At 45.3% G+C, this 22,867-nt stretch overlaps 1 protein-coding gene, 1 long non-coding RNA gene and 23 other non-coding genes across 26 annotated transcripts in view; 23 read left to right on the forward strand and 2 right to left on the reverse strand.

Annotated features, from left to right (window-relative positions):
* Positions 1–22,867, reverse strand: part of LOC127607030 (receptor-type tyrosine-protein phosphatase gamma-like) — a 399,557-nt gene that overhangs the window by 213,645 nt on the left and 163,045 nt on the right. The gene's annotated exons all lie outside the window — the stretch shown is intronic.
* On the reverse strand, positions 192–21,947 carry LOC127607225 (uncharacterized). Its single transcript, XR_007964032.1, has 2 exons — positions 21,894–21,947; positions 192–585 (listed from the first exon to the last, which is right to left on the reverse strand). It is a non-coding gene; the product is annotated as an uncharacterized LOC127607225 (long non-coding RNA).
* trnat-agu (transfer RNA threonine (anticodon AGU)) lies at positions 2,578–2,650 on the forward strand. Its single transcript has one exon. It is a non-coding gene; the product is annotated as a tRNA-Thr (tRNA).
* Positions 2,855–2,927, forward strand: trnat-cgu (transfer RNA threonine (anticodon CGU)). Its single transcript has one exon. It is a non-coding gene; the product is annotated as a tRNA-Thr (tRNA).
* Positions 3,141–3,213, forward strand: trnat-agu (transfer RNA threonine (anticodon AGU)). The gene has a single exon. It is a non-coding gene; the product is annotated as a tRNA-Thr (tRNA).
* Positions 3,417–3,489, forward strand: trnat-cgu (transfer RNA threonine (anticodon CGU)). The gene has a single exon. It is a non-coding gene; the product is annotated as a tRNA-Thr (tRNA).
* Positions 3,712–3,784, forward strand: trnat-agu (transfer RNA threonine (anticodon AGU)). The gene has a single exon. It is a non-coding gene; the product is annotated as a tRNA-Thr (tRNA).
* trnat-ugu (transfer RNA threonine (anticodon UGU)) lies at positions 3,988–4,060 on the forward strand. The gene has a single exon. It is a non-coding gene; the product is annotated as a tRNA-Thr (tRNA).
* Positions 4,277–4,349, forward strand: trnat-agu (transfer RNA threonine (anticodon AGU)). Its single transcript has one exon. It is a non-coding gene; the product is annotated as a tRNA-Thr (tRNA).
* On the forward strand, positions 4,553–4,625 carry trnat-cgu (transfer RNA threonine (anticodon CGU)). Its single transcript has one exon. It is a non-coding gene; the product is annotated as a tRNA-Thr (tRNA).
* trnat-agu (transfer RNA threonine (anticodon AGU)) lies at positions 4,839–4,911 on the forward strand. The gene has a single exon. It is a non-coding gene; the product is annotated as a tRNA-Thr (tRNA).
* On the forward strand, positions 5,115–5,187 carry trnat-ugu (transfer RNA threonine (anticodon UGU)). The gene has a single exon. It is a non-coding gene; the product is annotated as a tRNA-Thr (tRNA).
* Positions 5,405–5,477, forward strand: trnat-ugu (transfer RNA threonine (anticodon UGU)). The gene has a single exon. It is a non-coding gene; the product is annotated as a tRNA-Thr (tRNA).
* On the forward strand, positions 5,694–5,766 carry trnat-agu (transfer RNA threonine (anticodon AGU)). The gene has a single exon. It is a non-coding gene; the product is annotated as a tRNA-Thr (tRNA).
* trnat-cgu (transfer RNA threonine (anticodon CGU)) lies at positions 5,975–6,047 on the forward strand. Its single transcript has one exon. It is a non-coding gene; the product is annotated as a tRNA-Thr (tRNA).
* On the forward strand, positions 6,266–6,338 carry trnat-agu (transfer RNA threonine (anticodon AGU)). The gene has a single exon. It is a non-coding gene; the product is annotated as a tRNA-Thr (tRNA).
* Positions 6,543–6,615, forward strand: trnat-ugu (transfer RNA threonine (anticodon UGU)). The gene has a single exon. It is a non-coding gene; the product is annotated as a tRNA-Thr (tRNA).
* Positions 6,832–6,904, forward strand: trnat-agu (transfer RNA threonine (anticodon AGU)). The gene has a single exon. It is a non-coding gene; the product is annotated as a tRNA-Thr (tRNA).
* trnat-cgu (transfer RNA threonine (anticodon CGU)) lies at positions 7,108–7,180 on the forward strand. Its single transcript has one exon. It is a non-coding gene; the product is annotated as a tRNA-Thr (tRNA).
* Positions 7,399–7,471, forward strand: trnat-agu (transfer RNA threonine (anticodon AGU)). Its single transcript has one exon. It is a non-coding gene; the product is annotated as a tRNA-Thr (tRNA).
* trnat-ugu (transfer RNA threonine (anticodon UGU)) lies at positions 7,676–7,748 on the forward strand. The gene has a single exon. It is a non-coding gene; the product is annotated as a tRNA-Thr (tRNA).
* On the forward strand, positions 7,965–8,037 carry trnat-agu (transfer RNA threonine (anticodon AGU)). The gene has a single exon. It is a non-coding gene; the product is annotated as a tRNA-Thr (tRNA).
* On the forward strand, positions 8,241–8,313 carry trnat-cgu (transfer RNA threonine (anticodon CGU)). The gene has a single exon. It is a non-coding gene; the product is annotated as a tRNA-Thr (tRNA).
* Positions 8,532–8,604, forward strand: trnat-agu (transfer RNA threonine (anticodon AGU)). The gene has a single exon. It is a non-coding gene; the product is annotated as a tRNA-Thr (tRNA).
* trnat-cgu (transfer RNA threonine (anticodon CGU)) lies at positions 9,360–9,432 on the forward strand. The gene has a single exon. It is a non-coding gene; the product is annotated as a tRNA-Thr (tRNA).

Below are 22,867 nucleotides of genomic sequence, written 5' to 3' on the forward strand. Positions count from 1 at the left end.
GAGGCCTCAGTTCATATAATTGAGTTCCAGTGATGTGTGCCAAGCAAATCTGTGTAACTTTCATCGATGGTCACATGTGGAGAATGTCACCTAGCTTTATTTTTCTACTGCAAGTCAAGCAAGAGACTTAGCTTTTCCTGGAAATGTCTGCCGAGACCCGACTATATTGAGGCCCTGATTTTGGTAGTACGTTAACAAAAATGTTAATCAGGCGCCGACAGGTATGGCAGCCTCGGTCACACGCTCCCTAGTATTATCCCTGTTTTTGTCATTTTCGTTTGTTTTTGGCGACCCTGAGCGGCTTACTTACACGAGGGAAAAGTTGCTGCGCATTGGGGAGTCTACGCTCAGTCTTTTTTCACCAGCACACGAAAATCCACAAGGTTTTTCGGAGCTAATCGCGAGCGGAGCGGCTGCACTGTAAAGAGCATGGAAACGCCGCCGGAGGAGGGGGAAGCGAGCCGGCGTGCTCGTCAAGCTCCGGCAGCGCGGATTTCGAACCCCGCTCCCATCGATCCATCTTGCTAATCTACGATCTCTGCCAAACAAGATGGATGAACTTCTCCTCACAAAGACCAACAAAACCTTTGCACGTTCTGCTGCGCTCTGCTTAACTGAAACCTGGCTCAGTGACCGCCACCCAGATTCCGCGCTACATCTACCCAGCTTCCGTCTTCTCCGAGCCGACCACGACACGGAGCTATCAGGGAAATCGAAAGGTGGTGGGATTTGCTTCTATATCAACGAAGAATGGTGCACTGATGTCACGAAGCTCGACGCACACTGCAGCCCGGACCTGGAGTCGCTGTCCTTAAGCTGCAAGCCATTCTACTCGCCACGTGAGTTCACCTCCTTTTTACTAGTCGGTGTTTACATAGCGCCACAAGCTAATGCTAACACGCCGATACAAACGCTAGCCGAACAAGTAAACAAAATCGAACTAAAATACCCAGAGTCACCCCTGATCATTTTGGGCTATTTTAATAGAGCACATCTTAACCATGAACTTCCCAGATATAAGCAGCACATTGACTGTTTCACCAGAGAAGGCAACATTCTAGACCACTGCTATACAACAATCAAAAATGCATACCGATCGGTCGCCCGTGCAGCATTGGGTCTTTCTGACCACAATTTAATCCACTTAATACCTACATACAGACAGAAACTCAAATGTGTTAAACCGGTTGTTAAGACTGTGAAAAAATGGACAGATGAAGCAAAGCTAGCTCTACAAGAATGCTTAGACTGCATTGATTGGGGCGTCTTTGAAACTTCAACGGGCACACTGGATGAATACACAGACACTGTAACATCATACATCAGTTTCTGTGAGGACATGTGTGTACCAACAAAGTCCTTCCGCTCCTTCAACAATAATAAGCCATGGTTTACTCCCAAACTCAGGCAACTCGAGAAAGAGGCCGCATTTAGAAGTGGAGAGCGGGCACTGTACAAACATGCCCGAAACCAATTGACAAAGGAAATTAACATCGCAAAGAGAAGCTATGCAGAGAAGCTGAAAAACCAGTCGTGAGGTCGTGAGTTCAATTCTCACTGAGGTCTCGTCACATACAACTGAGTCCGCATGATGTATTTACAACCTGAACCTAACTTTCTACTGCAAGTCAATCACCGGACTTGGCTTTTCGCAGAAATAACTGCTGAGACCACATTGTTGAGGCTCCGTTTTTGGTAGCACGTTAACAAAAATGTTAATGGCCAATGAGCCCCCAAGGCCTCAAAGCTCACTGGTCGGAGCACTGGTCCAGTAAACCAGGGGTTGTGAGTTCAATTCTCACTGAGGCCTCATTGTATATAACCAGATTCCAGTGATGTGTGTCAAGAAAATCTGTGTATTTGTCAGTCTCATTCAAACATGAGCATCACTTTCTTCTGTAAGTCAAGCAACAGAATTGGCTTTTCCCAGGAAATCTTCCGAGATCCTACTATTTTGAGCCTGTGATTTTGGTAGCACATTAACAAAAATGTTAATGGCCAGTGAGCCCCCAAGGCCTCATAGCTCAGTGGTCAGAGCACTGGTCTCATAAAGCAGGGGTCGTGAGTTCAGTTCTCACTGAGCCATCATTGTATATAACCAGGTTCCAGTGATGTGTGTCAAGCAAGTCTGTATTTGTCAGTCTCATTCAAACGTGAGCATCACTTTCTACTGCAAGTCAAGCAACAGATTTGGCTTTTCCCAGAAAAATCTGCTGATACAGGATTGTTTTGTGGCTGTGATTTTGGTCGCACGTTAACAAAGATGTTAACGGCCTAAAAGTGTGTAAGCCCTCATAGCTCAGTGTTCAGAGCAATGGTCTTGTAAACCAGGGGTCGTGAGTTCAACTCTCACTAAGGCCTCATCGCATGTAACTGAGTTCCAGTGATGTGTGCCAAGCAAATCTGTGTCACTTTCATCAATGTTCAAATGTGGAGAATGTCACTATGCTTTGTTTTTCTACTGCAAGTCAAGCAACGGACTTGGCTTTACCCAGAAATAACTGCTGACACCTCATTGTTGAGGCTCTGTTTTTGGTAGCACGTAAACAAAAATGTTAATGGACATTGAGCCCACAAGGCCTCATAGCTCAGTGGTCAGAGCACTGGTCTAGTAAACCAGGGGTCGTGAGTTCAAATCTCACTGAGGCCTCAGTTCATATAATTGAGTTCCAGTGATGTGTGTCAAGCAAAGCTGAGTAACTTTCATTGATGCTCAAATGTGGAGAATTTCACGTGGCTTTATATTTCTACTGCAAGAGACTTAGCTTTTCCTGGAAATGTCTGCCGAGACCTCTTTTGTGGTTCTGATTTTGGTAGCACGTTAACAAAAATGTTAATGGCCAATGAGCAGCAAGGCCTCATAGCTCAGTGGTTAGAGCACTGGTCTCGTAAACCAGGGGTCATGAGTTCAATTCTTAATGAGGCCTCATCGCATGTAACTGAGTTCCAGTGATGTGTGCCAAGCAAATCTGTGTCACTTTCATCAATGTTCAAATGTGGAGAATGTCACTATGCTTTGTTTTTCTACTGCAAGTCAAGCAACGGACTTGGCTTTACCCAGAAATAACTGCTGAGACCTCATTGAGGCTCTGTTTTTGGTAGCACGTTAACAAAAATTTTAATGGACAATGAGCCCACAAGGCCTAATATCTCAGTGGTCAGAGTACTGGTCTAGTAAACCAGGGGTCGTGAGTTCAATTCTCACTGAGGCCTCATAGCATACACCTGAGTCCGCATGATGTGTGTGTAGCAAATCGGTGTACTTGTCAGTGTCCTTACAACCTGAACCTAGCTTTCTACTGCAAGTCAAGCAGCGGACTTGGCTTTTCCCAGAAAAATCTTCCGAGATCCGACTCTTTTGAGCCTGTGATTTTGGTAGCACGTTAACAAAAATGTTAATGGCCAATGAGCAGCTAGGCCTCATATCTCAGTGGTTAGAGCACTGGTCTCGTAAACCAGGGGTCATGAGTTCAATTCGCAATGAGGCCTCATCCATCGCATGTAACTGAGTTCCAGTGATGTGTGCCAAGCAAATCTGTGTCACTTTCATCAATGTTCAAATGTGGATAATGTCACTATGCTTTGTTTTTCTACTGCAAGTCAAGCAGCGGACTTGGCTTTTCCCAGAAAAATCTTCAGAGATCCGACTATTTTGAGCCTGTGATTTTGGTAGCACGTTAACAAAAATGTTAATGGCCAATGAGCCCCCAAGGCCTCATAGCTCAGTGGTCAAAGCACTGGTCTAGTAAACCAGTGGTCGTGAGTTCAATTCTCACTGAGGCCTCATTGTATATAACCAGATTCCAGTGATGTGTGTCTAGCAAATCTGTGTATTTGTCAGTCTCATTCAAACGTGAGCATCACTTTCTAATGCAAGTCAAGCAACAGAATTGGCTTTTCCCAGAAAAATCGGCTGAGACAGAAATTTTTGTGGCTGTGATTTTGGTCGCACCTTAACAAAAATGTTAACGGCCTGAAAGTGTGTAAGGCCTCATAGCTCAGTGGTCAGAGCACTGGTCTTGTAAACGAGGGGTCGTGAGTTCAATTCTCACTGAGGCCTCATCGCATGTAACTGACTTCCAGTGATGCGTGCCAAGCAAATCTGTGTCGCTTTCATCAATGTTCAAATGTGGAGAATGTCGCTATGCTTTGTTTTCCTACTGCAAGTCAAGCAACGGACTTGGCTTTACTCTGAAATAACTGCTGAGACCTCATTGTTGAGGCTCTGTTTTTGGTAGCACGTTAACAAAAATGTTAATGGACAATGAGCCCACAAGGCCTCATAGCTCAGTGGTCATAGCACTGGTCTAGTAAACCAGGGCTCGTGAGTTCAATTCTCACTGAGGCCTCATTGAGTATAACCAATTGCCAGTGATGTGTGTCATCAATTCTGTGTACTTGTCAGTATCATTCAGACGTGAATATCACTTTCTACTGCAAGTCAAGCAGCGGACTTGGCCTTTCCAAGAAAAATCTGCCGATTTCGGACTGTTTTGGGGTTGTAATTTTGGTCGCACGTTAACAAAAACATTAACGGCCTAAGAGTGCACAAGGCCTCATAGCTCAGTGGTTAGAGCACTGGTCTCGTAAACCAGGGGTCATGAGTTCAATTCTCAATGAGGCCTCATCGCATGTAACTGAGTTCCAGTGATGTGTGCCAAGCAAATCTGTGTCACTTTCATCAATGTTCAAATGTGGAGGATGTCACTATGCTTTGTTTTTCTACTGCAAGTCAAGCAACGGACTTGGCTTTACCCAGAAATAACTGCTGAGACCTCATTGAGGCTCTGTTTTTGGTAGCACGTTAACAAAAATTTTAATGGACAACGAGCCCACAAGGCCTAATATCTCAGTGGTCAGAGCACTGGTCTAGTAAACCGGGGGTCGTGAGTTCAATTCTCACTGAGGCCTCATAGCATACAACTGAGTCCGCATGATGTGTGTCAAGCAAATCGGTGTACTTGTCAGTGTCCTTACAACCTGAACCTAGCTTTCTACTGCAAGTGAAGCAGCGGACTTGGCTTTTCCCAGAAAAATCTTCCGAGATCCGACTATTTTGAGCCTGTGATTTTGGTAGCACGTTAACAAAAATGTTAATGGCCAATGAGCAGCTAGGCCTCATATCTCAGTGGTTAGAGCACTGGTCTTGTAAACCAGGGGTCATGAGTTCAGTTCTCAATGAGGCCTCATCGCATGTAACTGCGTTCCAGTGATGTGTGCCAAGCAAATCTGTGTCACTTTCATCAATGTTCAAATGTGAATAATGTCACTATGCTTTGTTTTTCTACTGCAAGTCAAGCAGCGGACTTGGCTTTTCCCAGAAAAATCTTCCGAGATCCTACTATTTTGAGCCTGTGATTTTGGTAGCACGTTAACAAAAATGTTAATGGCCAATAAGCAGCTAGGCCTCATATCTCAGTGGTTAGAGCACTGGTCTTGTAAACCAGGGGTCATGAGTTCAATTCTCAATGAGGCCTCATCGCATGTAACTGAGTTCCAGTGATGTGTGCCAAGCAAATCTGTGTCACTTTCATCAATGTTCAAATGTGGAGAATGTCACTATGCTTTGTTTTTCTACTGCAAGTCAAGCAACGGACTTGGCTTTACCCAGAAATAACTGCTGAGACCTCATTGTTGAGGCTCTGTTTTTGGTAGCACGTAAACAAAAATGTTAATGGACATTGAGCCCACAAGGCCTCATAGCTCAGTGGTCATAGCACTGGTCTAGTAAACCAGGGGTCGTGAGTTCAAATCTCACTGAGGCCTCAGTTCATATAATTGAGTTCCAGTGAAGTGTGTCAAGCGAAGCTGTGTAACTTTCATCGATGCTCAAATGTGGAGAATTTCACCTTGCTTTATATTTCTACTGCAAGAGACTTAGCTTTTCCTGGAAATGTCCGCCGAGACCTGACTCTTTTGTGGTTCTGATTTTGGTAGCACGTTAACAAAAATGTTAATGGCCAATGAGCAGCAAGGCCTCATAGCTCAGTGGTTAGAGCACTGGTCTCGTAAACCAGGGGTCATGAGTTCAATTCTCAATGAGGCCTCATCGCATGTAACTGAGTTCCAGTGATGTGTGCCAAGCAAATCTGTGTCACTTTCATCAATGTTCAAATGTGGAGAATGTCACTATGCTTTGTTTTTCTACTGCAAGTCAAGCAACGGACTTGGCTTTACCCAGAAATAACTGCTGAGATCTGACTATTTTGAGCCTGTGATTTTGGTAGCACGTTAACAAAAATGTTAATGGCCAATGAGCCCCCAAGGCCTCATAGCTCAGTGGTCAGAGCACTGGTCTAGTAAGCCAGTGGTCGTGAGTTCAATTCTCACTGAGGCCTCATTGTATATAACCAGATTCCAGTGATGTGTGTCTAGCAAATCTGTGTATTTGTCAGTCTCATTCAAACGTGAGCATCACTTTCTACTGCAAGTCAAGCAACAGAATTGGCTTTTCCCAGAAAAATCTGCTGAGACAGGAATGTTTTGTGGCTGTGATTTTGGTCGCACCTTAACAAAAATGTTAACGGCCTGAAAGTGTGTAAGCCCTCATAGCTCAGTGGTCAGAGCACTGGTCTTGTAAACGAGGGGTCGTGAGTTAAATTCTCACTGAGGCCTCATCGCATGTAACTGACTTCCAGTGATGCGTGCCAAGCAAATCTGTGTCGCTTTCATCAATGTTCAAATGTGGAGAATGTCGCTATGCTTTGTTTTCCTACTGCAAGTCAAGCAACGGACTTGGCTTTACTCTGAAATAACTGCTGAGACCTCATTGTTGAGGCGCTGTTTTTGGTAGCACGTTAACAAAAATGTTAATGGACAATGAGCCCACAAGGCCTCATAGCTCAGTGGTCAGAGCACTGGTCTAGTAAACCAGGGGTCGTGAGTTCAATTCTCACTGAGGCCTCATTGAGTATAACCAATTGCCAGTGATGTGTGTCATCAATTCTGTGTACTTGTCAGTATCATTCAGACGTGAATATCACTTTCTACTGCAAGTCAAGCAGCGGACTTGGCTTTTCCAAGAAAAATCTGCCGATTTCGGACTGTTTTGGGGTTGTAATTTTGGTCGCACGTTCACAAAAACATTAACGGCTTAAGAGTTCACAAGGCCTCATAGCTCAGTGGTTAGAGCACTGGTCTCGTAAACCAGGGGTCATGAGTTCAATTCTCAATGAGGCCTCATCGCATGTAACTGAATTCCAGTGATGTGTGCCAAGCAAATCTGTGTCACTTTCATCAATGTTCAAATGTGGAGAATGTCACTATGCTTTGTTTTTCTACTGCAAGTCAAGCAGCGGACTTGGCTTTTCCCAGAAAAATCTTCAGAGATCCGACTATTTTGAGCCTGTGATTTTGGTAGCACGTTAACAAAAATGTTAATGGCCAATGAGCCCCCAAGGCCTCATAGCTCAGTGGTCAGAGCACTGGTCTAGTAAACCAGTGGTCGTGAGTTCAATTTTCACTGAGGCCTCATTGTATATAACCAGATTCCAGTGATGTGTGTCTAGCAAATCTGTGTATTTGTCAGTCTCATTCAAACGTGAGCATCACTTTCTACTGCAAGTCAAGCAACAGAATTGGCTTTTCCCAGAAAAATCTGCTGAGACAGGAATGTTTTGTGGCTGTGATTTTGGTCGCACCTTAACAAAAATGTTAACGGCCTGAACGTGTGTAAGGCCTCATAGCTCAGTGGTCAGAGCACTGGTCTTGTAAACCAGGGGTCGTGAGTTCAATTCTCACTGAGGCCTCATCGCATGTAACTGACTTCCAGTGATGCGTGCCAAGCAAATCTGTGTCGCTTTCATCAATGTTCAAATGTGGAGAATGTCGCGATGCTTTGTTTTCCTACTGCAAGTCAAGCAACAGACTTGGCTTTACTCTGAAATAACTGCTGAGACCTCATTTTTGAGGCTCTGTTTTTGGTAGCACGTTAACAAAAATGTTAATGGACAATGACCCCACAAGGCCTCATAGCTCAGTGGTCAGAGCACTGGTCTAGTAAACCAGGGGTCGTGAGTTCAATTCTCACTGAGGCCTCATTGAGTATAACCAATTGCCAGTGATGTGTGTCATCAATTCTGTGTACTTGTCAGTATCATTCAGACGTGAATATCACTTTCTACTGCAAGTCAAGCAGCGGACTTGGCTTTTCCAAGAAAAATCTGCCGATTTCGGACTGTTTTGGGGTTGTAATTTTGGTCGCACGTTAACAAAAACATTAACGGCTTAAGAGTGCACAAGGCCTCATAGCTCAGTGGTTAGAGCACTGGTCTCGTAAACCAGGGGTCATGAGTTCAATTCTCAATGAGGCCTCATCGCATGTAACTGAGTTCCAGTGATGTGTGCCAAGCAAATCTGTGTCACTTTCATCAATTTTCAAATGTGGACAATGTCACTATGCTTTGTTTTTCTACTGCAAGTCAAGCAGCGGACTTGGCTTTTCCCAGAAAAATCTTCAGAGATCCGACTATTTTGAGCCTGTGATTTTGGTAGCACGTTAACAAAAATGTTAATGGCCAATGAGCCCCCAAGGCCTCATAGCTCAGTGGTCAGAGCACTGGTCTAGTAAACCAGGGGTCGTGAGTTCAATTCTCACTGAGGCCTCCTTGTATATAACCAGATTCCAGTGATGTGTGTCAAGCAAATCTGTGTATTTGTCAGTCTCATTCAAACGTGAGCATCACTTTCTACTGTAAGTCAAGCAACAGAATTGGCTTTTCCCAGAAAAATCTGCCAAGATCCTACTATTTTGAGCCTGTGATTTTGGTAGCACATTAACAAAAATGTTAATGGCCAGTAAGCCCCCAAGGCCTCATAGCTCAGTGGTCAGAGCACTGCTCTAGTAAACCAGGGGTCGTGAGTTCAGTTGTCACTGAGGCATCATTGTATATAACCAGGTTCCAGTGATGTGTGTCAAGCAAGTCTGTATTTGTCAGTCTCATTCAAACGTGAGCATCACTTTCTACTGCAAGTCAAGCAACAGAATTGGCTTTTCCCAGAAAAATCTGCTGATACAGGACTGTTTTGTGGCTGTGATTTTGGTCGCACGTTAACAAAGATGTTAACGCCCTGAAAGTGTGGAAGGCCTCATATCTCAGTGGTCAGAGCATTGGTCTTGTAACCAGGGGTCGCGAGTTCAATTCTCACTAAGCCCTCATCGCATACAACTGAGTTCACATAATGTGTGTCAAGCAAATCGGTGTACTTCTCACTATCCTTCAAACTTGAACCTAACTTTCTACTGCAAGTCAACCAGCGGACTTCGCTTTTACCAGAAAAATCTGCAGAGGTCAGACTATTTTGAGCCTGTGATTTTGGTAGCACGTTAACAAAAGTGTCAACGGTCAAGGAGCCTGCAAGGCCTCATAGCTCAGTGGTCAGAGCACAGGTCTCGTAAACCAGGGGGCGTGAGTTCAAATCTCGCTGAGGCCTCAGTTCATATAACTGAGTTCCAGTGATGTGTTTCAAGCAAAGCTGTGTAACTTTCATCGATGTTCAAAGGTGGACAATTTCACCTAGCTTTATTTTTCTACTGCAAGACAAGCAAGAGACCTAACTTCCTGGAAATCTCTGCCGAGACCTTACCAATTTGGGGTTCTGATTTTGGTAGCACGGTAACAAAAATGTTGATGGGCAATGAGCAGCAAGGCCTCATACCTCAGTGGTTAGAGCACTGTTCTTGTAAACCAGGGGTTGTGTGTTCAAATCTCACTGAGGCCTCAGTTCATATAATTAAGTTCTAGTGATGTGTGTCAAGTAAAGCTGTGTAACTATCATCGATGTTCAAAGGTGGAGAATTTCAACCGGCTTTATTTTTCTACTGAAAGAGAGTTAGCTTTTCCTGGAAATGTCTGCCGAGACCACACTATTTTGGGGTTCTGATTTTGGTAGCACGTTAACAAAAAGCAAAGCAAATTTGCCCTGAAGCCAAATCAGTGGAACAAGGCGTCCACTGACCACAACCCAGCTGATCATGCCAGCCTGGACCCTACCAGCTGACCAGCTGGTTTTCTCTTCGTGGTTCCCAAGGACACTATATAGCGGATAACACATTGACACTTACCTTTGTTGATGTTCATTGTTTTTTCCTGTTGGGTTATTGGGTTGCCATCCTCCAGATGCCAGGCGGGGAGTATTCTGCCCCCAGTAATTGTATTAAAGTGTAATGCAATGCCTCTAGTGATGGAAGTGTTGTATTACAGTTCAGTACCATGCCTCTTTGACACATTCAGGCACACGGTAAGTACATTTACACAGTTGTATATGCCACTCTTTACTGTACAAGTTATTTTTCATCACATATGTAAGTGCTGGTGTGTGAGGCAGAGAATTTCCGACTGGATATAGTCGGACTTGCCTCCACACACAGCCTGGGTTCTGGTACCAGTTCTCTCGAGAGGGGTTGGACTCTCTTCCACTCTGGAGTTGCTCACGGTGAGAGGCGCAGAGCAGGTGTGGGCATACTCATTGCCCCCCGGCTCAGTGCCTGTACATTGGGGTTCACACCGGTAGACGAGAGGGTTGCCTCCCTCCGCCTTCGGGTGGGTGGACGGGTCCTGACTGTTGTTTGTGCATATGCACCAAACAACAGCTCAGCATACCCACCCTTTTTGGAGTCCTTGGAGGGTGTGCTGGAGAGTACTCCTGCTGGGGACTCCCGTGTTCTGCTGGGGGACTTCAATGCTCACGTGGGCAATGACAGTGATACCTGGAGGGGCGTGATTGGGAGGAACGGCCCATCTGATCAGAACCCGAGTGGTGTTTTGTTATTGGACTTCTGTGCTCGTCACGGATTGTCCATAACGAACACCTTGTTCAAGCATAAGGGTGTCCATATGTGCACCTGGCACCAGGACACCCTAGGCCGCAGTTCGATGATCGACTTTGTAGTTGTATCTTCGGATTTGCGGCCACATGTTCTGGACACTCGGGTGAAGAGAGGGGCGGAGCTGTCAACTGATCACCACCTGGTGGTGAGTAGGCTCCGATGGTGGGGGAAGATACCGGTCCGTCCTGGCAGACCCAAACGTATAGTGAGGGTTTGCATCTGGCGGAATCCCCTGTCAGAAGGAGTTTCAACTCCCACCTCCGACAGAGCTTTTCCCATGTTCCGGGGGAGGCGGGGGACATTGAGCCCGAGTGGACCATGTTCCGTGCCTCTATAGTTGAGGCGGCCAATCTGAGTTGTGGCCGTAAGGTGGTCGGTGCCTGTCGTGGCGGCAATCCCCGTACTCGCTGGTGGACACCAGCAGTAAGGGATGCCGTCAAGCTGAAGAAGGAGTCCTATCGAGCCTTTATGGCCTGTGGGACCCCAGAGGCAGCTGACGGGGAACGATTGGCCAAGCGGACCGCGGCTTCGGTGGTCGCCGAGGCAAAAACCCGAGCGTGGGAAGAGTTCGGTGAGGCCATGGAAGACGACTTCCGGACGGCTTCGAGGAAATTCTGGTCCACCATCCGACGTCTCAGGAGGGGGAAGCAGTGCACCACTAACACTGTGTACAGTGGGGATGGGGCGCTGCTGACTTCGACTCGGGACGTTGTGAACCGGTGGGCAGAGTACTTCGAAGACCTCCTCAACTCCACCAACACGCCTTCCTTGGAGGAAGCAGAGCCTGGGGACTCTGAGGTGGGCTCTCCTATCTCTGTGGTTGAAGTCACCGATGTGGTTAAAAAGCTCCTCGGTGGCAAGGCCCCAGGGGTGGATGAGATCCGCCCGGAGTTCCTCAAGGCTCTGGATGTTGTGGGGCTGTCCTGGTTGACACGCCTCTGCAACATCGCGTGGTCAACAGGGAGAGTGCCTCTGGATTGGCAGACCGGGGTGGTAGTCCCTCTTTTTAAAAAGGGGGACCGGAGGGTGTGTTCCAAATACAGAGGGATCACACTCCTCAGCCTCCATGGTAAGGTCTATTCAGGGGTGCTGGAGAAGAGGGTCCGTCAGGAAGTCGAGCCTCAGATTGAGGAGGAGCAGTGTGGTTTTCGTCCCGGCCGTGGAACAGTGGACCAGCTCTACACCCTTAGCAGGGTCCTTGAGGGTATGTGGGAATTCGCCCAACCAGTCTACATGTGTTTTGTGGACTTGGAGAAGGCGTTTGACCGTGTCCCTCGGGGAGTTCTGTGGGGGGGTGCTTCGTGGGTGTGGGGTACCGAACCCCCTGATACGGGCTGTTCGGTCACTATACCACCAATGTCAGAGTTTGGTTCGCATTGCCGGCAGTAATTCGGAATCGTTTCCAGTGGGGGTAGGACTCCGCCAAGGCTGCCCTTTGTCGCCGATTCTGTTCATAACCTTTATGGACAGAATTTCTAGGCGCAGCCGAAGCGTTGAGGGGGTCCGTTTTGGCGGCCTCAGTATTGCATCCCTGCTTTTTGCAGATGATGTGGTGCTGTTGGCTCCTTCAAACGGGGCTCTCCAACTCTCACTGGAGCGTTTCGCAGCCGAGTGTGAAGCGGTTGGGATGAAAATCAGCACCTCCAAATCTGAAACCATGGTCCTCAGTCGGAAAAGGGTGGAGTGCCCCCTCCAGGTCGGGGAGGAGCTCCTGCCCCAAGTGGAGGAGTTAAAGTATCTTGGGGTCTTGTTCACGAGTGGGGGCAGGAGGGAGCGGGAGATCGACAGGCGGCTCGGTGCAGCGTCTGCTGTGATGCGGACGTTGTATCGGTCTGTCGTGGTGAAGAAGGAGCTGAGCCAAAGGGCGAAGCTCTCAATTTACCGGTCGATCTACGTCCCAACCCTCACCTATGGTCACGAGCTATGGGCGTGACCGAAAGAACGAGATCCCGGATACAAGCGGCTGAAATGAGTTTTCTCCGCAGGGTGTCCGGGCTCTCCCTTAGAGATAAGGTGAGAAGCTCAATCATCCGGGAGGGGCTCAGAGTCGAGCCGCTTCTCCTCCACATCGAGAGGAGCCAGATGAGGTGGCTTGGGCATCTCATTCGGATGCCTCCCGAGCGCCTCCCCGATGAGGTGTTCCGGTCATGTCCCACCGGGAGGAGACCCCGAGGAAGACCCAGGACACGCTGGAGAGACTATGTCACCCAGCTTTCCTGGGAACGACTCGGGATCCCCCAGGGAGAGATGGAAGAAGTAGCTAGGGAGGGGGAAGTCTGGGCTTCCTTGCTAAAGCTGTTGCCCCCGCGACCCGGCGGTAGATGATGGATGGATGGATGGATGGATATGTAAGTATTTTATCAATTAATCTTTGTAGATATTTACCATACATTTGTTGAATACGTTAGAGCAGGGGTGCCCTTTAGGTTGATCCTGATCTACCGGTAGATCTAAGACAGGTCCCAAATAGATCCGAGGAGTGTCGAGGAAAAAAACAAACAAACAACCATTTGTGTGTCTTTGTACATGTTAGTAATATATTTTTTGTGTTAATATACATTGCACCCTAATCATCTTATCAGTCTCATTTTCACAAAAAAAAAATATTTAAAAAATAAAATAAAGCTGGTGAATCTTACATTTACTGTGGCGCGTGATTACGTCACCGGAAGTTGTTAGCGCTCAGCAGTTTGCAATTCCAGCTTGTGATCAGAGCTGTTGCGCTCTATCTTTTATCGTCATGATTGTCATTCAGAGTTTGCTTCGCGTACAATTTAAAGAGGGCACGAACAAAGAATAGGAATCTAGGAGGGCCCAGGGAAGCACTTTAAGACGGTACGTGTGAGCTACGATAGTTAACAGCCTGTAAAAGTGCGTCACATGCCTCCGTTTCAGGCTGTTTCTCATCATGGCGTCCGCGCGCGCGCGCGTGGACATGTGCACACTGGTAAGGGTAGATCCCGGGAGGTTAGTTGATCGAAAAGTAGATCTTTGATCCAAAAAGTTTGGGCACCCCTGAGTTAGAGAATAGGGCTTTTACAAGAGTGTCAAATATCATTTCATATGTATAATTAGATGCTATACAAATATTTGTATAGTGAAAGAAAATAGTTGTTCACGCCATGCCAAACATCGATAACGTTTGAGCAGCCTCGATGCGCAGCTGGGCCATTGTGTCTGGGAGGAAATGGGCAAACTGCGCAGCACCCACTGCCGCATATTTTTCATGCACTGTCGTCGTGTCATGCAGAGCACGTAAAGCCAAAAACTACACTGTCGCACTAAGGCTGGAATCCACTCCGCGGATGAAAATTGACAACTGGGCAACGTCAGAAACGTCAGCGTTCTCATCCACAGCAAAGAAATATGCAATGACATCTTTTCCCTTTTTCACAAGCTGCCGTGTTTGATGAATGGCCAACTGCTCTGCTTGCTCGGCAATGGTGTTTCTGCTCATGCTCACGTTTAAAGAGTTGCTTTTTTTCCTGGGTAAACTTCGTCACAAATGTTAAGCATAGAGTATTTTTATGAAATCCCCCTTTGTAAATGGCCGGGCTGATTTTGCGATCTGTTTTGCCAAAATAAAACTGGCCTTGACAGCGGGCTGGCTTTGTGATTTGGCTTTTTTGAACAGAGCCTGTTGAGATTTGAGGCTTCGCTTTTATTCCTCCACCTTCTGAAGCCTTTGTTCCATGTCCATATTCTTGTCCACGTGTTTCGTTTCATGATGTTGTCTCAGATTATACTCTTTCAATACCGCCACACTTTCTCCGCACAGAAAACACACAGGTTTTCCAGCTACCTCCATGAACAATGTACTCCGAATCCCACCTTCTTTGAAACCCCCGGTTCTCGGTGTCCACATTCCGTTTTGCCATTTTTGATGGGGATCTGAAAGTTAACTTTACTGTTACGCTAATGACAGCCGCACCAATAAATATTGAAATGAAGCGGCTGACTGCTTGGTGCATCACAGTTGCATGGTGGGAAATGTAGTATTGATGCCTGTAAAAGTTTTGCGGCCTGCCGGCTTGCTGCGGTCTGCGGGCCGGTTCAAACAATAAATCAATATCCCAGGGACCGTAGAAAACCTTCTCACAGGCCAAATGTGGCCCTGGGGGCCTTGACTTTTACATATGTAGTCTAATCTCTCCAAAATGGTTTCTTGTTTTTATACTATTTTAGCTCTGTCCACATTGGATGCGTGGGTTTTCTCCGGGTACTCCGGTTTCCTTCCACGTTCCAAAAACATGCATGGCTGGCTGATTGAACGCTCTAAATTGTCCCTCGATGTGAGTGTGAGCACGGATGGTTCTTCATCTCTGTGTGCCCTGCGATTGGCTGGCAACTGGTTCAAGGTGTCCCCCGCCTATTGCCCAAAGACAGCTGGGATAGGCTCCAGCACGCCCTGCAACCCTTAATTGTGAGGATAAAGAGGGTCAGAAAATGGATGGATGGATAAACACATGAGGACAAACCTGCTGGAAAAAAATAAATCATACAAATTGAACATCTACAAGAGACAACAAAAGAAGTTGGTGTCTACTGTGATGCTTGTGGATATTTTCTAGTGTCTTATTTTTAATCCATAGAGCATTTGTGATGCCACTGCCATAAAATGAGACAGTGATTGGTTAATGGGGGACCAGATCCCCCTGCGAAAGAGGAAAATCTGCCAAGTTGGTACCCTCCCTGTACAGGTATATGTACATGTGTATGAGTGTATATAATATTTCAAATTTAATGGTGTACATGCATGCAGTAATAAATGTTTGTAGTAAGTAACATTACTTAATGCTATATTCCTCGTCTCACCCCCCTTGGGTGGTGTCCGTCTCTCTTTCAGCTCGGGTCCTCTACCAGAGGCCAGGAAGCTTGAGGGTTCTGCGCAGTATCCTTGCTGTTCCCAGCACTGCACATTTCTGGACTGAGATGTCCGATGTTGTTCCCGGGATCTGTTGCAACCACTCATCTAGTTTGGGGGTCACTGCCCCGAGTGCTCCGACCACCACAGGCACGACTGTCACCTTTACCTTCCAGGCTCTCTCCAGCTCCTCTCTGAGCCCTTGGTATTTCTCGAGTTTCTCATGTTCCTTCTTTCTGATGTTTCCATCACTTGGGACCGCTATATCCACTACGACGGCTTTCCTCTGCCCTTTATCTATGATCACGATATCTGGTTGGTTTGCCATTACCATCTTGTCAGTCTGGATCTCTGTCATTCTCCACCACCTTTGGAGGTGTTTCCCATTATGACCTCGGGGTTTCCAGTCCATACTCCGCACAGATGTTTCGGTAGACTATGCCAGCCAGGTGTGTGTGTGTGTGTGTGTGTGTGTGTGTGTGTGTGTGTGTGTGTGTGTATGTGTTCCAAAAGATGCAACACACAATATCTATTATTGCTCACTGTTTCCTACAATGTCTAATTCAACACATACTGTATTTGCATTCTGGTCAGCTTGACACAAACATGTATGAAGAAAAAATGTATTACCTTTTGTGAAGAAGGAACCACAGCACATGGAAAAGAAGAGAGCAGTAAAGCCATTAAAATCACAAGTCAAATTTGGATCCTATATGAGATATAAACACAAATATTGAGAATTGGCTTAAAGCAAAAAAGAAGTCAAGTAAAACTAACAGTCTCGGTTAAATATGTATTTTTCTGAAACATGACTAAGTTGGATTGAGTGTTTTTTTGAGGGGGGGTTAAAAAAACCCCAAAACATTCCTTTCAGTAAATGTGTATGATGAAACATAAACTAACTTTTGTTAATATCACAGTACAAAGTCCTGCATAACCGTAGAATCACACTTTTGCAAAGTGTGCTTGCTGGGTCGCGACTGCTCCTCAATCCGTTCATAATAAGGAATTGAATTTAATTTCTCTCATTTCTGAACACCTGCTGTGCCATGTCATTTTGTGGATCAAGTGGGACATTGACCTGCTGAATTGGCTCCACAATCGATTTTGACAAGTAAACCGGTTGCGCAATTCGGCATGTCAACTTTTCTTGGAGCGGACATTCAAGAAAGGGTTAAGATAAAAAAAAATAAGAAAAGAAAAAAGTCAAATTATAATTTCGCCCCATAGTACTATCTATGGTAAGTTATTGGCTCACACTGTGGAGGACTTCTGTTTACATCCAATGAGTTTATTTTTGATTGACACTTTCCAATAAAAAACACTTTAAATTAAAAGCTGCCTAAAATGGGATTACACTAGGAATAGATACAAACAATGCCTTGCAAATGCCCCCCTTGTTTTACCCATGGTATTCCATTACATTTAAACAATTTCTATATCTGCATTTTATCTGATGGATCGGCACAAAAGTGTCCAAGTTTTGCAGCATTATTCCACATTATGGACACTTCAAGGATGAAGGGGTAAGTTTATAAGACAATCTCGAGAGTGGAGACAATGGCTCTGAAGAAATGACAGGAAACAGAGGTGGAAGTAGTGGAAATTCAGGTTGAGGTTTTCTTTAGGAGTCACCAGGACGGATAGAATAGAAATGAGCTCATTAGAGGTACAGCCAAGGTTCGATGTTTAGAGGAAAAAAGTTAGAAATAGGTGACTTAGATGGTGTGGACATGTCCAGAGGAGTTACTGATTATACATGTAGAAGGGTGAGCAGTATAAACCTGCCTGCTTTGACCGAGCTCCCTGATGTGTTCTGTCTGTAACTTTCGCCCCTGCCCCGTCTGCTCCATATAGTCAGAGCCGCCGCAGCCACACACTTTGCCCAATAACATACAGGCTCTTTGAAGTGAACCACGGGAGTAGCACCGGTGAGGAGCTGGCTCACATTGATCACTTCAAAGAACCATGAATTCGTAACTGACACATCATTACCGTGCTTTGTAAAAAAATGGTCTTTAAACAGTCAGTCTGGTCTTTGGTCAAAATACATTGAGGAAAGATAATTACAGGTCATCCAAAAACACACTGTTGAAAACCACTCCACTAGGTTTTGGTGGGGTTGTTCTGCCTCATACATGAAGGCACCCACAAGACACACATAACACATATGCATACATACAGTGCTGAAAACTCCAAACCTACCTGTTTCTACGTGAAAAAAATAATTGGCCCCACCCCACACTTGTTACAATACAAGTAACTGACTAACAACAGTTTTGAGAAAGCTGAGTTCAATTTCACAGGCAACACCCTAGCACCACATTTTTTGAATCAAGAAATCAGACAAAGTAGGTGACAAGATCTTAAGAAACAAACGCATCATGTCATCTTCACAGATATTCAAGAAATTAGAAACAAAGTTATCGAATCTATAAGTCTGGAAAAGTTACAAAGCCATTTCTAAGACTCTGGGGCTCCAGCGAACCACTGTCAGAGCCAATCTCCACAAATGAAGAAACCTGGGAACAGTGGCAAACAGGAGTGGTCGACCGGTTAAAATTACTCCAATCACTAATACAGAAAGTTGCAAAATAACCAAGAACAACATCCAAAGAACTCCAAACCTTAATGGTCTCTGTTTAAGTCAGTGTTCATGACTGTAGCATAGACAACTGGCTAAAAACGCCATCAATGGGAGAGTTCCCAGGCAAAAACCCCTGCTGTCCAAAAAAACACTAAGCCTTGTCTCACATTTGCCAAAAGACACCTTGATGATACTCAAAACTTTTGGAAAAACATTCTGTGTACTGATGAGTCAAAAATGGACTTTTTGGGAGATGTGTGGCCCGTTATGTCTGGAGTAAAAAATGATGCAGCATTTGAGAATAAAAACATCATGGCAACAGTGAAGCTTGGTGGTGGCAGTGTGTTGATCTGTGGCTTCTTTGCTACGTCAGGACCAGGACAAATTGTTGTGATTGGATTGGACAATGAATTCTGCTATCTACCAGAAAATCCTGAAATGAAACATCTGACAATCAGCACCCTCACGCTCTTGTAACTTGCAGCAGGACAAAGATCTGAAACACACCAGCAATTCCACTTCTGAATGCCTAAAATAAAATAAAAAGAAGAAAACTCCCCACAAAATTAAGGTTTTGGCGTGCCCAAATCAATGTGTGGATTTGATCCCAATTGGGATGCTGTGGTGTGACCTTAAATGGGCAGTTCATGCTAGAAAACCCTCCAATATGGTGGAGTTGAAATAATTCTACGAAGAAGAGTACAATACAATACGTGTTGATTTATATAGGCCAAAATTCCTCCACAGCGACGTGAAAGACTCATCACCAATGATCGTATGCTTGATTTCAGTTACTGCCGCCAAGGGTGGCATAACCCATGAGTAGGTTCATGGGGCAATCCCTGTTTCACATCGGCACAGGTAGGTTTGGATTTTTTTTTTCTGTGCCTTAGTAAATTAAAGTTCCATTTAGAAATAGATTTTTTATTTCCTTGGGTTGTCTCTGTGTAATATTTAAATTGGTTTGATGAACTGAAACGTTTTGTGTGTTAAATATGTAAAGAACACAGAAATCAGGAGGCGGGCAGGTACTTTTTTACTGCACTGAACTAACTGCAAGGCTCGGCACTGAGGACAAAGGTGTGGAAAGGCCAGTTAACACCCAACTGTGCTTACAGTACAGTAAATATTCTCTAGTAGGGACTCGTGTTTGTGCTGTCCAATTTGTCCTGAAAACAGAAATTCCTCATTTGGGAAACCATGGTACATGTCTTTTATGAACCTACAAGTGTGTTGACAAAATGCACGTGTAACAACACAATCAATAAAATACAAAAATACACCGTCCAAAAACTGTTTATATAACAAATAAATCAAAACAAAAATCACAACAGTAAAATACGTACAGTATTTAATGTTTACTTTTTTCTGTCTTGTGAAAAAAATGTGCATTTTGGATTGTTTTGTTGGATGCATTCTTTGGTTCATGATAATGTTTGCCTGTGTGTCATACAGTTTTCTTGCTATTTGCAAGTAACTGTCCCGTTGATCACCGATGTCTGGGAATTCGTGTGCATACTGAAGGATTTTTATTGCCATTTGCATTGCTTCATTGCTGGATGGTGGCTTGTCATCAGGAGTTGAATCGATGCGTTGTTTTTTAAAGTTTCGTAGATTTGCGTCTTTCTGACTCCTAGTGTCTGCTGGATCTTTTTAACTTTGTGTCCAGCCTCGCTCAAACGGATGCATTTCACTCGCTCCGCTCCAGTAGTTACAGTTCTTCTACGTTTCGATGCGATGATCTACATGACGTAAGTGAATAAAGTTAAAATCTTTCGCAATTACAGTAAAACGCACTCCAATAAAAAGTCGCTTACACGTCTTCATTTCGAATCTAATGAATGAAACGGCGAAGCGAACACATTTCTTCGGTCATGTCGAGTGGGTGCTGCTTTTAAGCTAGTGCCGCGCTCTCCAGGACGTAAGTGAATAAAGTTAAAATCATTTGCAATTACAGTAAAAGGCACGGCAATAAAAACTCACTTAGACGTCGTCGTTTAGAATCTGATGATCGAAAAATGCATAGTGAAAACTTTCAGCGTTGTGTGTTTTCTGTCGCATCGGGTAGGCGTTGCGTGTATTTAAGCTCCCGCGGCATTACACCTCCATCCGGGTTACGGGTAGTGGAATTTCCGCTTACGCAACTTCCGGTAACACGTAATATCATAGTCAAAATGTTAATGCATAGGTTTTTATTCCAGGTGAAGGATATTCCTTTCCATAGAATTCCGGGGATGGGAACATTCACTGTACCTGTTGTCTCTGATATCCCAAGTATCCCAAGGTTAAAAAACTCGGTGCGGAGGCGGGATTATGATTCATTTTACCACAACATTACGTCACATTTGAGCAACATTTTGAATGGCTCGATAATAGACAATTTGGAAATAAACAGCTCACGAGTAATTCACTCTTGTTGCTTAATTTCACACTTTGTGGGTGTCCAGACAGGCACTTGAGAGACCCAATTGCTCAATTTGTATACAAGCGATTAAAAGTACATTTTCCACATTATGTCCCCTTTAGTTTTAGTGGCTTTTCTGATTAATAGTCGGTGATGCTAACACTCGAGAGAGTACATTCACTTTCATCAGTAGCATGCCAAACAAGTGATTTATGATACATGCATGGTCAAGAAATGACCATGTGGTGGTGATGGTGAAAGAGACGATGAAAGGGCGGTTATAAAAGAATAATTCCCTGACATTCAAAGTGCCCAGTTAAGGCCCTGCAGAGAGACACAGTGTGAGCTAAGGCAGGCACAGGAACAGCTAATTAATGGTGCTCAGGCCAGTCTAGGTGGGCGACAAGCCAAGTCCTTATTACACATCTCCCCAAGCCCATTACCTGGACCAACAAAATGACTTTGTGAGCACGTCAACGCAGCTTAGGCCCTATTGCAGCAGTCATTGTCTCTCTCTAAATGTGACTTGCTCTGTCTCTCTCGGGTAGATAGGAAAATTGATGAGAATCATGAACATCAAAATGGCCTCTCTGAACACCGCACACGTTTCCAAAGCTCTCTAGTGGTGCTCATTATTTCAATGTCATGTTTCCCCACCACTGTAATAAATGGTGCCATTATTTTGGGAGGGGTCAATAGCCATTCTTGGGAAATCTAGAGACCTTGTGGAATTTATTCCGTTTTACATGAATTGATTCTCAACTAAAGAAACACCTTTTGTGTTATATTGACCTTTTATTTTATGTGCCCCAAATTCTTTTACGGCCTACCAGGCGCCGACAGCGATGGCAGCCTCGGTCACACGCTCCCTAGTATTATCCCTGTTTTTGTCATTTTCGTTTGTTTTTGGCGACCCTGAGCGGCTTACTTACACGAGGGAAAAGTTGCTGCGCATTGGGGAGTCTACGCTCGGTCTTTTTTCACCAGCACACGAAAATCCACAAGGTTTTTCGGAGCTAATCGCGAGCGGAGCGGCTGCGCTGTACGGAGCATGGAAACGCCGCCGGAGGAGGGGGAAGCGAGCCGGCGTGCTCGTCAAGCTCCGGCAGCGTGGATTTCGAACCCCGCTCCCATCGATCCATCTTGCTAATCTACGATCTCTGCCAAACAAGATGGATGAACTTATTCTCCTCACAAAGACCAACAAAACATTTGCACGTTCTGCTGCGCTCTGCTTCACTGAAACCTGGCTCAGTGACCGCCATCCAGATCCCGCGCTACATCTACCCGGCTTCCGCCTTCTCCGGGCCGACCGCGACACGGAGCTATCAGGGAAATCGAAAGGTGGTGGGATTTGCTTCTATATCAACGAAGAATGGTGCACTGATGTCACGAAGCTCGACGCACACTGCAGCCCGGACCTGGAGTCGCTGTCTTTAAACTGCAAGCCATTCTACTCGCCACGTGAGTTCACCTCCTTTTTACTAGTCGGTGTTTACATTGCGCCACAAGCTAACGCTAACACGGCGATACAAACGCTAGCCGAACAAGTAAACAAACTCGAACTAAAATACCCAGAGTCACCCCTGATCATTTTGGGCGATTTTAATAGAGCACATCTTAACCGTGAACTTCCCAGATATAAGCAGCACATCGACTGTTTCACCAGAGAAGGCAACATTCTAGATCACTGCTATACAACAATCAAAAATGCATACCGATCGTTCGCCCGTGCAGCATTGGGTCTTTCTGACCACAATTTAATCCACTTAATACCTACATACAGACAGAAACTCAAATGTGTTAAACCGGTTGTTAAGGCTAGCTCTACAAGAATGCTTAGACTGCACTGATTGGGGCGTCTTTGAAACTTCAACGGGCACAGTGGATGAATACACAGACACTGTAACATCATACATCAGTTTCTGTGAGGACATGTGTGTACCAACGAAGTCCTTCCGCTCTTTCAACAATAACAAGCCATGGTTTACTCCCAAACTCAGGCAACTCAGGAAAGAGAAAGAGGCCGCATTTAGAAGTGGAGATCGGGCACTGTACAAACATGCCCGAAACCAATTGACGAAGGAAATTAACATCGCAAAGAGAAGCTATGCAGAGAGGCTGAAAAACCAGTTCTCTGCTAACGACTCTGCATCTGTATGGAAGGGTCTGAAAGCAATCACT

Source organism: Hippocampus zosterae, chromosome 9 (assembly GCF_025434085.1).
Source record: "Hippocampus zosterae strain Florida chromosome 9, ASM2543408v3, whole genome shotgun sequence".
In the NCBI taxonomy this organism is placed as follows: domain Eukaryota; kingdom Metazoa; phylum Chordata; class Actinopteri; order Syngnathiformes; family Syngnathidae; genus Hippocampus; species Hippocampus zosterae.